The sequence below is a fragment of the Plecotus auritus genome, assembly GCF_963455305.1.
Source record: "Plecotus auritus genome assembly, chromosome: 2".
NCBI lineage: Eukaryota > Metazoa > Chordata > Mammalia > Chiroptera > Vespertilionidae > Plecotus > Plecotus auritus.
Window position 1 is genome coordinate 218,781,488 of NC_137771.1, and position 15,534 is coordinate 218,797,021.

At 39.6% G+C, this 15,534-nt stretch overlaps 1 pseudogene across 1 annotated transcript; it reads left to right on the top strand.

Moving 5' to 3' along the window:
• The first annotated feature begins 1,145 nt into the window (after positions 1-1,145).
• Positions 1,146-13,996, top strand: LOC308241333 (centromere protein T-like; annotated as a pseudogene). Its single transcript has 3 exons — positions 1,146-1,181; positions 4,265-4,424; positions 12,437-13,996. The product of its transcript is annotated as a centromere protein T-like (transcript).
• Positions 13,997-15,534: the final 1,538 nt, after the last annotated feature.

The following is a 15,534-nucleotide window of genomic DNA, read 5'->3' on the forward strand; positions in this document are numbered from 1 at the left end:
CCTTAGTCTTTCCTTTGCACTCTTTTTGAGATCTATGATATACTTTCAAAAATTCTTAGATCAACTCCGGTAATCAATCCACATTCATGTAACCCCTGCAAATGGAAGGACCATCAAACACCTACAAGATTAACTTCTCACTTAAAGCACAAGGAAACAAAAGCCCAACATGTCAGCTGTAGAATCACAAAAAAGACCCAAATCCCCTGTCCTAGAATTCAGTACTCTTTCCAAGTCACTGTAGAAATTTTATGCATCCCTGTCCTTAGAGCCTAAGTATTTATCGCTTACATGTTCAACTAAGTTTGGGAGTTTGCTAACCTGAATAAAGAAAATGAAGAGACTATTGAAGACTATTAGATATGGTTCAGATGAAGGGTGAGCAAATCTGACCCACTTGCACTCAGGTTCAAAATATAAATCTAACTCAGTTGCAATCAAGAACATGACATTAGCCTGGCCAGCGTGGCTCAGTGGTTGAGTGTCAACCTATGAACCAGGAGGTCACACTTAGATTCCTGGTCAGGGCACATACCCAGGTTGCAGGCTCAGTCCACATTGTGGAGTGTGCAGGAGGCAGCAAACCAATGATTATCTCTCATTATTAATGTTTCTATTTCTCTCTCTCCCTCTCCCTTCCTCTCTAATATCAATAAACATACTTAAAAAAAGAACATGAAATTAAATGTCAACATACCAAAGAGAGAGAGAGAGAGAGAGAGAGAGACCAAATATATGTAAGAAAACTACATGCTACTTACCTTAAAACACTAAATATAGAGCAAATCTCATCATGTTTCTTACTAATTTATACCTTTCATACACAGGTCAAGATAAAAAGCCACATGTATAAAAGTTGAGATCTGTATTTTATCCAAAAACTCTTTCTGGCAAAAAAAGTTATTTCTTTCAATAACCCTGCTACCTGAAACCATAGAAGGAAGCAGGTACTTCCTCCCTTGTTTTATATTTCAAAACTATCTACTAATCTTTTAATTAAAAGTGAATGATAGAGAGATGGCAAGTGAGCAGAAGATGAAGAACACAGCTCCCTTATGTATTTGTGCAACCCTACTCAGTCTGCACATCTGTATTCATTACATGGAATCTAATCCATTCTCCTAAAGCTGATGCAGTCAACTGCCATGGTTGACCCTCATTCATCATACTTGTGGACAACGGTTGGTAAAATATATAACCTAAAAGAGACACATCGAGGAGGGCTTTCCATACAATAGAATATTAACATGTTAGAGCAAATTTGAACTTTAAATAATGAAAGAACCCTGATTTTCCTAGAAGTTCCTGATCCGTGCATTTAACTTAATTGCTCTCTCAGTTTAGTAAGTTGTCTTTAATTTTAGTCATGAAAGTACTATTTTGGTAATAATATAGAGAAATACCCAGGCATAGATGATGCCAACAGGTTTACTTAAGCCAAGAAATGAAAGTGAAAATAACACATATGGTCCTCTGAATAACAAGGACATCTATATGATGAGTGCTTACTACATGCTGGGCACTCTGCTAAGCATTTTCCTAAGTTACTGCAGTGGTAGTATTAATTACATATTGCAATTTTACTTTTGAGGGAAAAAAAGCCTCTGAAATGGTAAACAGCTCACTCACATTTAAATATCTCTTGAAGTCTCTAATACTTGTTCGCCATTAATTCTACCATTATTCTCTTTCTCTCAACCCCCTCCTGTTCTCATGTGCCTTTCAGCCCAATTGATATTTCAAGGCTTTAGATTTCTCTCTACAAATAATTCTTCCGTGTTATAAGTGCTTGTGCTCTTCTCAGTGCCTAAGTCATGTCCCTGAGCAAAATGAGCAAGGTTTTTGTCCTCATCAAGCTTCTCTCATTTCCTGAATTCTGATCCCAATTCCCTTGTCTTGAGCCCTTCCTCTTACAAGTCTGACAAAATCCCTACCCTGATTAAATCTAATTTGTGACTGCTTCCTACTTGTCACCCACACCTGGTAAACACCACAACAATGCTTGCCTGACTTCACAATAAATTAGTGGAATATTACATTTACCTTCTTCCTTGATTTTTTTTTCATTTTTAAGATGATTTTCAGTCTTTTCCTCCTTTCTATACCTACTAACATATATTTCCATCTCACTAAATGATCCTGGTTTCTTCTTTTACAAAGAAAATAGTAAAAACCAGAACACAACTAGACAAACCTCCACCATGAAAAGCATCACTACCTGTATCTGTCTCAACACTTGGCTTTCCTTCCTGCTTCTGTGAAAGACTTTTCCAGGCTTCTATCCAACGTGACCCTCTCCTTGCTAGATCCCACGTATACTGTTCTAGAATCTTTCCTCATGTTCCTAAGCATCACCAACTATTTTTCATTTTTTAAAATATAATTCCTATAAGTATATAACCGTAACAGCTCACAGAAAAAAATACCCTGATCAAAGATCCAAGACCTCTTTAATCTATATATATATATTCCTCAAATCTGGTCCTATAGGCTCCCAACTTCATGCCTTACCTGGCGGAGGAAGGGGGCGGAGGGGGGGGAGGAGGGGGCCTGCCAAGGCCATGATTGACCTCAAATTGTTAAATTCAGGCCAGTTTGTGGTTCTCATCTTACTTGACTTCTCAGCAGTGTTTGAATTAGCTGACACTTTCTCTTTCTTAAAACACGTTTTCCAGAAGATTTCCAGGATACCATTTCCTTGATTGTTCTTCTTTCCAGAGATTTTATTCAGAGTTCTTTGCTTGATTTTTCTTAAGTCTCCAGACTCTGAACTTCAGGGTGCTCAGAACTCACTCCATTGGTATCTTCTCTTCAAAAGTCACTGCCCTACTGAAAGCATCTAATCTCATCTCACCTATCTACTGATTATTTCCCAATTTATATTTCCAGGTTGAAATGCCTACTGTAAATATTACTTAGATGTATAAAAGGCATCTCAAATTTAACAGGTCGACATTTGATCTTCCCATTCCTCCCTCCCTTCAATAAAAGCTTGAGTCATCTTTTTAGTCATCTTTAATAGCAAATATTTTCTTCCACATGCCAATGTGGAAAACCTAGTAATATCCTTGATTTATCCTTTTCTCTCACACCACACATCTAATCCCCCACCAATAGCACTCTTGCCAAACCTTCATCACCTTTTACCTGCATTACTGCAATCTTCTCCTAAAGGGCTGCTCTGCTTGCATTTCCTCTCATATCAATTCTATTTTCTTTAAATATTTATTGTTGAAAGTATTACATATGTCCCCATTTTCTCCCCATTGGTCCCTTCTAGCCCACTCCTGCCCCTTGCCCCAGGCCTGAACCACCCAATTGTCTGTGTCCATGTGGTATGCATACAAGTTCTTTGGTTGACCTCTTTGTACCCACCCACCCACCCCGGCCTTTCCTCTGAGATTCGACAGTCTGTTCCATGCTTCTGTGTCTCTGGATCTATTTTGTTCATCAACTGATTTTGTTCATTAGATTCCACATATGAATGAGAGCATGTGATACCTGTCTTTCTCTGACTGGCTTATTTCACGTAGCATAATACTCAGCAGCCAAGATGATCATTTTGAAATGAAGGTTGGATCCTAGCTCTCTTTGGATATAAATCCTCTCAGTGTACAAGCCAAAGCTAACAATAGCACTGCATGATTTCCACTTTATCTCCTCCTCCAGTCTTCCTCTAGCTCTATTTCAGATACCCTGGAATCCTCCAGCACACCAAACTTGATCTAGGCTCAGGGCCTCTGCCTGAGACACACCTCTCTGATAGCTACAGAACTAGACTATTGGTTAAGGTCATTAATACTTACTGCTCTAAAAGATATACTATACATCATCTAAGTAGTTTAACATAATATAATTTAGGGTTTTTTAATGTTTTTTTATGGTTTTTGTTTTGTTTTATTTGTTTTGGTCTGTTTTGTTTTGTTTTGTTTTGTTTTTGCTAATGTCACAGTTTAGTGAGAATTGGGAAGTACCCTGGCCAGTTCTCCCTCCTGAAAGCAGAGATTTCAGGTACCTTTGAGCAACTCTACCATCTTAGAATCCTTCCATTCCGGTCACACAGAAAACAGGAGATTTGCACAATTGTGACAATTTTGAGTAGCTGGCCTGAAAGTGGCATGTATCTCTTCTTTCTACATTCCAAAGGCCACCACTCAGTCACGCAGCTAATCTGACTGCAAGAGAAAAAAGTGTCCAAAGCACAGATACAGCCTAGATATCTGGGTGATCCTTAAGTCTCTGCCACATTGGTCCCCTTTCCTAGGGAAGATTCCTGAGGCTTTCCCTGGCTACCTTATTTGAAAACCTAACACCCCCTGAGCCAAATATTGCTAAGAGGTCCCCAGTCCTGAAGAAGAGAAGGCAATGTGAGCCTGGAGAAAGAGATCACAATGCAGTACAAGCCAGGAACTGCCAGAAGCTAGGTAAGGTGAGGAACAGATTCTCCTCTAAAACCTCCAAAGAACTTTGAGCTTCCAGACTTTGAGAGAGTAAATTTCTGTTGTGCAAGCCTCCAAGTTTGTGGTAATTTAATAGGCAACTAATACACAGAGGAAAGTGAATTAAAGTCATAATTACAAGACTATGCTCAAAATGAGTACATAAAAACTCCCTTTTGCATCAGTATTAATTCTATATACATGCTCTTCAAATTAATTAGCTCTGTGTCTAAACTCCTGGGGAGAAAATGGATTTTTGCAAGCCTTCACTAATCATTCATTCTTAGTAATAGTGTTATAATGTACTAGAGGCCCAGTGTACAGATTCATGCACATTGAAAGTAAATTAATTAGAAGGTGGCCAGTGGAGTGGGACTAGGTGAGACAGGCCGGACATGCTCTGGAGCCAACCTCCCACCATCCCTCCCTGGCCACCCACACCTGGGGCGGCACTGGGGCTTGAAGAGCATCTGCGGAGTGAACGGGGTCCCTCCTGCAGGTGGGGTCCCTTGGCCTGGCCTATGGGGATCCAGCCAAAACTGGCAGTCTGACATCCCCCGAGGGGTCCTGGAGTGCAAGAGGGCACTCTACAAAGTTGCTGTCGCTCGGCAGCTGCTGCATTGAGCATCTGCCCCCTGGTGGTCAGTGTGCATCATACCTACTGGCGGGTCAGCCAGTCGGCTGGTCAGCCAGTCACTTAGCCTTTTATATATATATATAGATAGTTTCTTCACTTTATTGATGAAATTAGACATATTTGGGGACATTATGTTAGCACTTCATAAATTATTTGCTAAACAATCTGTTATAAGATATTAGATATGAGAGCCAGGAACAAGTCCTTTTTCTTTAACATATTTTAGTAATTTTCTGAACTGCATTGTTCTATGACCATAAATTATTGTCGAATAAACATAATTAATTGCTCCTGAAAAATGAAAAATGTGAATGTCTTTAGGGTGAGGGCTGAGCATGTAGAAAGATTTTCTTCTTTAATTAAATGAAAAATCATGGGAGGAAGGTCTCTGCTTCTCTTTCAGAGAATGTGATCATAATTGTGTCTCCCTGAATGCCTGAGGTTGCTGCAGTCATTTTGGAAATATAGACTTGAACAGGGCTGATATGTTGAGTACAGCTGAGGGCAGAGATGGAAAGCATAAATACATTGGTCCCACCATTGAGCTGTTGAACCAACCATGGAACCACCCTGTGTTCTCTGATATAGTTAATTTCCACTTTTAGTTGCGTATTCAGTTATTTGAAACTGAAAATCTCAATTCAGGCAATGATCATTACAATAGGGCCATTTATGTTCATAGCTTCTGAATAATGTGTCTATTCAATGAAAGAAAATATATTGTAAAACCCTTAATAATGTTCAATAATTAACCAGGACATGATTAAATCTATTTTAGGTTCCAGAGAAATAACATGGAAACTGAGATATGAAATAGCCTATCAGCAGTTTGCGGATTTTCTTCCACATAAGGAATCAATTTGTGTTGCCATGATGGTGATTTCAGTTGATGCCTTTATTGAGCACTGGCAGTGCTCTCTAAATGGTACACTGAAATGGATAAATGGGCAGCAGATTTTTTGTAAAGAGCAAATGTATCCTTGGTTAGCTTGGTCACTATTTTCATGCTGGTAGCAGAAAAAACTGAATTTACTCTGTTGTAAGTTTGATCTGAAAATAGAAAGCATCTTAAAATTTTAGCATACAGTCAATGAAGTGGTGATTACACAAAATTTAATATTAAATTAACAGTTTTATAAATAACTAGAGGCCTGATGCACAAAGATTCATGCAAGAATAGGACTTCCTTCCCCTGGCTGCTAGCACAGGCTTCCCTCTGGCACCAGGACCCAGGCCTTCACTCTGGCCACTGCCTTCTGCCTTTGCTCCGGCTGGAGTCACCTTCTGCCTTCACTCCAGCCCTTTTGCCCTCCTGCAGCTCCCTCCACCCCCGCCCCACCCCCCATAGCAGGCGTCCCGCCCCACCCCGGCCGCTCTGCACCTGTGCATGCACATGCTGCCCAGAGGCCCAGAGTGGCTGGGGCAGGGCGGAACGCCTGCATCATTGCCATGGCGACAACACAAGTGTCCTGGCCCAGCCGCAGCCATCTTTGTCACATCAGTTTACATATTCCCTCCTTATCGGCTGTGGGCTCCACCATCTTTGCCGCAGAGTGACGGTCAATTTTCATATTACCCTTTTATTAGATGGGATGGCATCTTTGAATCTATGAAATACATGAGCCCCACCCCAGACTGACTGCCATGATGGCTCAGTATCTACTAACCTAACAAATAAAGAGTTTGTGTCTGGAGTTTTGCAATGAACAAATATCTAAATATGAGAACACTGAATATCTCTACTGATTCTTTAAGTAAGGCTAAAATTAAATATTTTGCATACTGATCTTACCTTATAAGAATACATGAGCTCATGTAAGAAAATTAATGATTCAACAAAAGATGACATTGATAATTTATCTTAAAGATATTTATTGTCATTGTTTTGTAACAGATAATAAAATTTCCAGAGGAATCAGCATTGTTTTCTTGTACTTAATGTTTCCAGAATTCTTTCTATAAAAGAATAATTGAATCTTCTACTTTAGGAGTGTATAGTTTATACCATTATGCAATAGAAATGTTTTGAAATTTATAGTATGAAACTAGAAATTCAGTCTCAATTCTACTTTGCTCAGAGTAATCATAATATCTTACCTTCAAAAGTTGTTTTGGGGATCAAGTAATGAAATATGTGTAAAGTCTGTAATTGTTTATGTTCTGAAAACATGTTTCTTATGTTCTTTAGTTTTTATGACTGTTGTCAAAATCATGACAATGAAATAAATGTGGTAAGAGTTGATGTCTTATTTATAGTGAGAAATTGAGCAATAAAACTGTGTTCTGATAATAGCATAACAATGACCAAATTGGGAAAATAAAAATATTTATATTTATCTATATATATAAAAGCCTAAGTGACTGAACAACCAAACGACTGGTTGACCTGTTGCTATGACATGCATTGACCACCAGGGGGCAGAAGCTCAACTCAGGATCTGTCCCCTGGTGGTCAGTGCACTCCCACATCCAACCTCCCATGGCCAGCCAGCCAACCTCCCGTGGTCTTTCCCCAGCCCCTGCCAGCCAACCTCCCACAGTCCCTCCCCCTGGCTGGCCAAGCTCCCACAGCCCCTCCCCCTGGCGAGCCCCCCCAATCAGCCCTGATCGCCAGCCAGGCCGAGGGACCCCACCTGTGCATGAATTCATGCACCAGACCTCTAGTCCTATGATCTTTATAAGACAGTTTTTTGGGGTTTTTTAGTAAGAATAAAATAAATCAATAAATGCATATTCTCAGACTAAAGTTTCAAAAGTAATTAGAAATGGTCCCTGCCCTTGAGGTCATAAGATTATAATATTTGGACAGATAAGTAGATGCTAAGCATTAAGTGAGACAGAAGAAGCAAGGACAGTGACTATGAGAATACAGAGAACGAATGCCTCATCAGAGAAATGGAAAGTGTAGATTCCATTTCCCTCAGTTGGGATTCCATAGTTCTTCAAGCCTTGGGCAAAATGAACTTCTTATTCTTAACTTTCATGTACTGAAGTTGATTTTGGTGCCATATAACAGGCATCATGTTATACAAAATTGCAAAAAATTGAGGACAAGTCACAATCCACGCCTCCACACTGTAAGCATTCATAAGCACTCCTATGGCTCCTCAAAATTGTGTTTACGTCATTAGAGTAGGCATGTTGATGCTCCTTAGTATTTATGCACACATATATTTTTCTTTATCTTATTAAAATATCTAATTAATGTACTCATTCAAATACTTACTGAGCAAATACTATGTGCCAGACACTGGCCAGGGAGATAAAGATATGATGATGAACAAGATAAATAATATTTGCCCTCAGAGATCTAGTAAAGCAGTGCATCTCAAATCTTAATGCTCACTCAAATTATCAGGGGATCTTTTATAAAATTCAGATTTTAATTCAGTTGGCCGGGCTAAGATCTAATAAGGTCCAAGGAGATAATGTTGCTATTGGTCTATGAATCCCACTATGAATAGAAAGGTATTTAAGCATACAGACAGGTAAACCAGTTATTGTAGTACAGTAGTTGATGGAAGACAGAGAAAACAGAGAGGTCAATGAGTTAGATGGAAAGAAAGATATGTCTTGAAAATAGATTTTCTCATGTAAAAAATTTTAATAAAAAATAAAGATAGACCACAAGTATATGTGGGAAAGTAGGAATATCCACCAAATACATTACAATAGCTAATATATATATATATATATATATATATATATATATATATTCTCATTTAAAACCATTTAAAAATATATTCCCAATGAATTAGAGAATTAGGCATAATTAGAAATAATCAGAAACATAGAAAAAGTATAAGTGAATACTCAACTAATCTAGAGTTGAAAAAGAACTTTTGAGTTATTAAAGGAATGAGGAAAATCAGAAAATAAAAACCTCAATAAGTTGACAATAAAACTTAAACATTTATGTATTTCAAAAAATGAACAAAAAGGTAATAACCTATTTCTTTTACTCTCTTTTAATAAAAACAGTTATATCCAGACTCTGAATTAATTAATAAAGTCATTTATTTATTAATCTCCTCCATTGATGGTAGATTGATCTTAGCAAAACCTTTATCTTCCTTGGATCCTGTTCACACACTTAAAATCTGCAATGAGCCTGGCCGGTGTGACTCAGTAGTTCAGTATTGACCTATGAACCAGGAGGTCACAGTTCAATTCCCAGTCAGGGCACATGCCAGGGTCTTGGGCTTGATCCCCAGTGGGGGCATGCAGGAGGCAGCCTATCAGTGATTCTCTCTCATCATTGAGGTTTCTCTCTCTCTTTCCCTTCCTCTCTGAAATCAATAAAAAAATTTTTTAAATCTGCAATGAATATGCTACCAGTACTGTTTAGCAAGCGCTGAAGACTCTTGACAATAGGAGCTAATTTCACCTACCATTCCACTCATCATATTCTACTTCATTTAGAATTCCTTACTCTAGCACTTTAATAAATCTAGTTCTTCCATTGTGTCTTTACTAAACCTTTTTCCAAATTGATGCCTCCACTTCCCCCCTCTGTTTTTCCAAACCCAACAATGCATCTGAGAGCAACTTAGGTTTCACCTTTTCTGTAATGTTTGGCCAAACAACTACACCAAAGTGGTCCTTTAGACTTCATGGGAATTTCACAGTATGTGATACCTGTATTCACTTTAAGGAATTAAAGAGGATGCCTTGATTTAAAAGCATTTATAAAAAAGTTATCTGGTCCAATGTGAATGTCAGGGTTTACATAGAGGACAGAAAGTGTCAAATGCTTAGCATATTATCTTGAATCTTTGAGCTACAAATAAATAACCACCAAGTTAATGCCTAACTCTGTGGGTGAGATGCTCACCATAGTGCTTTAAGTATTTTTAAGAGCTTTGATTATGTCTTTTACTAAATCACCTAACTGCCTTAGATTCTCTATACCAGGGTTACTATATATAGGGTGGGGCTAAAGGTAGGTTTATAGTTGTTCATATGGAAAATAATACAATAATTCTATATAATAAAAGGCTCATCTCCGGAGTTCAACCTACCAGGAGTTCGACCGCTAGCTATGGTGTGTGCTGACCACCAGGGGGCAATGCAGAATGAAGGAAGGCCCAGCTGGCAGCTGGCTGCAAGAGGAAGGAAGGCCCTGATCAGCCCTGATCGCTGGCCAGGCCTAGGGACCCTACCCATGCACAGTTCCGTGCACCTGGCCTCTAGTTAATAGATAATAATACAAGAATAATCTGTTTCATGTACTCACAACTGTAAACCTACTTTTGCTCCACCCTGTACAAGCAGATGTTTCCTAAAAACTAAGATGCTCCAATGAATTCCATCGATGCTCTATATTTCATAAAATTAGGTAATGTTTATATCACTAAATGTGTCTTCCTTCAGATTATAAAGTATTACTGCATTTTTAACAAAAATTTTAAATTCCTAATAGAATTTTAAAAGTTGGCCATATTCTAAACTATACATTTAAAAAGTTAATAACTGTATTATAATATATTAATCTAAAAGTTATTTTAAATATGTTACTTTTTGTTAATATACATTGACTTACCTTATAAAAATATTTCTCACAATTATTTATTCTCTATCTGATGTATACCTGGATTCAATGTTCATCATTCAGTTATTTTACAATGATTTCTTCATTTGTCTCTTATGAGGTTTCACTCTAAGATGGGATGAGGCATAGCATATTCTCTGAGTTTTTATATGAATAAGTACACCAGTATTGCCATTTTGTACTTGAATAATAATTTTCCTGGTTATAATATTCTTGAGACATACTTTTCCCTTAGAATTTTGTAAATATTGTTCTATTATCTTCTGGCACACCATTTTTCCATGAAGGTATTTGAGCCCAACCAGATTTATTCCCTTGTAAGTTCTTGGATACCTAATGAATTCTTTCTTTATCCTTGAAATTCAATCACTTTACCAGAATGTCATGAAATTGGTTATTCTAATGAATTTCTTAAAAACAGTGCACTTTTGATCTGTGGGAATTAGTTTCAATTTTGGAAATATTTTCTAGTATTATGTATTTTTTTTTAATTCCATTTGTTGGATTTTCACTTCCATCACACCATTTATCTTTATTTTGGATCAACATTTCCTATATACTATGAACCTGAACATCTCTCAGATTACTTTACCATTTTCCCCTTCATTTCACTGAGACAGTTTAATGGCTTTCTTCTATTACCATCTTAATTTTCCACACTGTCTAATTTGCTTCCTTCTACTTAACTAACTCTGTAATGGTGTCATTTTGGTCCTATATTCATTTAATTCTACAATCTCTCCTTTCAGCTCACTCACACACTTAATCATCTTATATTCAAAGACATCTCACCAGGCCAGCATGTCTCAGTGGTTGAGCATCGACCTATGAACCAGGTCACTCCCAGTCAGAATTCATGCCTGGTTGTGGGCTCAGTCCCCAGTGGGGAGCATGCAGGAGGCAGCCAATCAGTGATTCTCTCACATCATTGATGTTTCTATCTCTCTCCCTCTCCTTTACTCTCTGAAATCAATAAAAATATTTTTTTTAAACAGACATCTCTCATTAAAATTACATTCCCTTTAAGTTTTTCTATAGCGTAAAACATTTGTGGTAAACTTGATTCTGTTTTTCTCTTTTGGTTTTATTTTCTTCAAATAAATTATTTTGTCCTTTCTATGCTTTAAGCCTATCTTTATTTTTGCTTTGGCATTCTGTATACTTTCCATGTTTACTCCATGATTAATTTGGTCTTTCTTAAGATATTGTACTTGTTTTGACATAAGGTGGAAACATTTATGTTTATATTCTTCCCAACTTACCTGAGACTTGTTAAAATTTTATTTTAATTTTATCAAATTTATTGGGGTGAGAGTGGTTAATAAAATTATGTATGTTTCAAAGATACAATTCTATAATACATTATTTGTAAATTTCATTGTGTTCTTATAAATTTCTTCTTAAAACTTTCTTCAAGGGTTGACAGTGGGTATTTTAGGCACATTTTTATAACCTAAATGCCTATAATATAGAAGAAAAAAATCAATTGGATATATTAGTGTCTTGGGTTGAGAATTTGATCTTCGGATCATGATCAGGATGAAGAAAAATCCCTAACTACCTAATTATGAACACTATAACAAGTCATCTACAAAGTACTTAAATTATAACTTCTAAGAGATTTTTTTCCTATTAATTTAATGTCTCTCTCACCACTTCCATCAGGAGTATTTATCAAAATATATACTTAAAAACACATTAAAAAATAAAATTTGGGCTACCCCAGCAGTTGGGAGGCGGGCAGACAGCTATGTCTCTGACAGTGAGCCTAAAACACTACACTGCTGCAGTGCCTGCTGAATACCTAAGCCCTGTTCACCCCGCGGCGACGCCTGAGCACTTGGGCTGGTGCCCAGAGAACCCTGCTTGAAACACCTTCCTCTATGAGATTGAGGCGCCAAACAAAGACAACTGCCAGGCGGCATTCCCACAGAGCCAGGTCTATTGGCAGATTGGCCCACATTCAAACCAATGGACATCTGAAGGAAAAGACACCCGGACTGTGCTTGAGAACATCCTACTAACCGCCCCGCAATCTTCCATGGCCATGCCAGAGTCAGTGGTGAAGCCAGTGCTACCACACAGGTGGTCCAGTTCTCCAGCCAGGCAGCCTGGAGCTGCAACTTCCTGAGCTCAAACCCCCCACAACCCTGGCTCCAAGTCTGCTAGCTTCTGGCAAGAGGAAGCAGAGGCTGAGATTGTCAAAGTTTCAGCAAGGAATGGACCCAAGGCTGCCTCTCCCCCAAGGTCCTTTTACAGAGCCTCATGGGAATTCTGGTGCCTCCTCCCTCACCAGCTCCCTCAATCTGACCTTTGCCACACCTCTCTTCCATGCACGCTGAGCTGTCGATGTGCGTGTATTTTTGCAGGATCTGCAAGACACTTCTGTGGCCATGGCTCTTCCAGGTGACAGAACCCCTGTTGTTACCCTGCCAATGGACACAGTGTTGGAGGATACCCAGCCTTTCTCCCAGCCTTTGATTGGTCATTCCCCCAGTGTGCACCACTCCCTCCCCTGACTCTCTCTCCCCGCTGAGAGGACTGTCAGTCCCAAGACATGGAGCCGTGGGCCTGGGCTGCAGAACAACAGTCCTGAGAAACCAGCCCACCGCCTGGCAGGAAAGGCAGAGGAGGTTGATGCCTTTGCTCTGGGCTTCCCAAACACCAGCAAGAGTATCTCTGGGGAAGAGGAACTAGAGCCCTTCCGGGATGGAGCTGGTGAGGAGGTAGAGGAAATAATGGGAGAAAGCATGAGCATGAGTGAAGGGAAGGGGGCAGCAGGAACACAAGCATCTGCCAGAGCAGAAGAGCCTGAGACACACACAGAAGTGATAGACGCAGAGGAATCCTGGGGGCCACTGAGGCCAAGGAGCCAGAAGGATCTTCAGAGGATATGGACACTGCAGGTAGGACATCAAGTCCAGAGTTAGCCTCCAGCATCCCAGAGTTTCTTCAGGCCAGACAACTTGAGCCAGCCCCACCAACTAGCACTACAGTCTTATCTTCAGAGCTCCCAGCACATGGCTGGCCCCAGACTCCATCAAGATCCCTACAAGACGGACCTGAGCCACCATTCTAAGTTCTTCAGCTTCTATGCTAAATGTCCATGGAGACGAAGGCTCTTGCAATGGTGGAGAAGTGCCTGGACAAGTATTGCCAACATCTTTGCCATGACCTAGAGGTATTTGCTGCTCATGTTGGTCACAAGACTGTGAGGTCAAGGACCTGGACCTGCTGATGTGAAGGCAGGGCCTGGTCACTGACACAGTCTCCCTGCATGAGCTTGTGGAGCAGCACCTGCCCCTGGAGTACCAGCAGCTCCTCATCCCTTGTACGTTCAGTGGCAACACCATCTTCCCTGGCCAGTAATGGTCAGAATTTAACACCTGCTCTGTTCCCACAGGGGCCCCCTTGGCCCCACATACTCTTCCAGGTCTTCTCACCATGTACCACCATCAATAAAGTGTCACACCCTGGCCGGTCTGTTCAGTGATTAGAGCGTCAACCCACAGAGGGGTCCCAGGGTCAATTCCCCTCAAGGGCACATGCCTTTCTTGTAGGTTCCCCAGCGCCCTTAAGAGCGTGTGCAGGAGGCAACCAATCAATGTGTCCGTCACTTGGATGTTTCTCTCTCCCCATCCTTCCTCTTTTCCACTCTCTAGAAATCAATGAAAAAAATATCCCTAGGTGAGGATTAAATAAAGAAAGAAGGAATCTAAGGAAGAGAAAAAAAATAAATAAAATAAAATTCCTCAGAACACAGAACTGCCTGATAAATAAAGCTAGGTCAAGAGTTCACCAAAGAATTACTAGAAAAAAATATAAACAAAAAGTTCCCCCTTAAGTTCACTTTCAAATTATTTAAGTCAGTGGTCGGCAAACTCATTAGTCAACAGAGCCAAATATCAACAGTACAAGGATTGAAATTTCTTTTGAGAGCCCAATTTTTTAAACTTAAACTTCTTCTAACGCCACTTCTTCAAAATAGACTTGCCCAGGCCGTGGTATTTTGTGGAAGAGCCACACTCAAGGGGCCAAAAAGCTGCATGTGGCTCGAGAGCTGTGGTTTGCCGACCACTGATTTAAGTCATTATGGCCTAAAATTATTTACGTTACATTTATGCCTAACTTTACCTATCAATGCCAATTTGGTCTATATTCTAAGATATTTCATTTTTTTACTCCCATCATTATAACAATCAAAAACTGAACAAATTAAAAATAAATAACTTTTCTTGGACCCATCAGAGAGCCAAGTTCACAGAGTTAACTGACTCTCTGAGATTTGAAGAGACTGGCAAATGCAGAGGATCAATAGCCCAGATCTGCTTACTTGGAGCAGAAGCCACTGGAGTCATAAACTGGTAGGAACATTTACATGGCAATTTTGATGACTCACTGAAGTTTGGTTATGAGATGAGTGAGAAGTTCTTGAGGGGCCCCAGTCTTAGGAAGATGCGCCAGACTTCCAAGGGTTTTACCTCCAGTTGCCCCACCATGATCTCCCATTCAAGAGTCAAGAAAGACTCCTTGGTAGCTCTAGTATGGGGGAGGGGGACAATAAACCCTTTTTAAAAATGACCAGAGCATTTGCCCACTCTGCAGCAGAAAAGACTTTAGCCACAGGCTTACATTACATTTCCCTATTCCCTTTAGCTATTTTCTCACCTAAGTAGGTGGGGGATAAATAAGAAACACTAGTAACATTTACAGCTCAGGGACATAGGCTCAGTCCCCTAAAAGAATAAAATGTATTCCTTTTGCCTACACTTTACATCCACAAAAACAAGACTCCAGTATAATAGCAAATAATTACTGGTAAAAAGCTGAAAACTTCAGGTTGTGTCCGAGGAGACTTTCTTATAGGAGTCCTAAGGCAACATAGGAGACAAAATAAAGTCACTAGA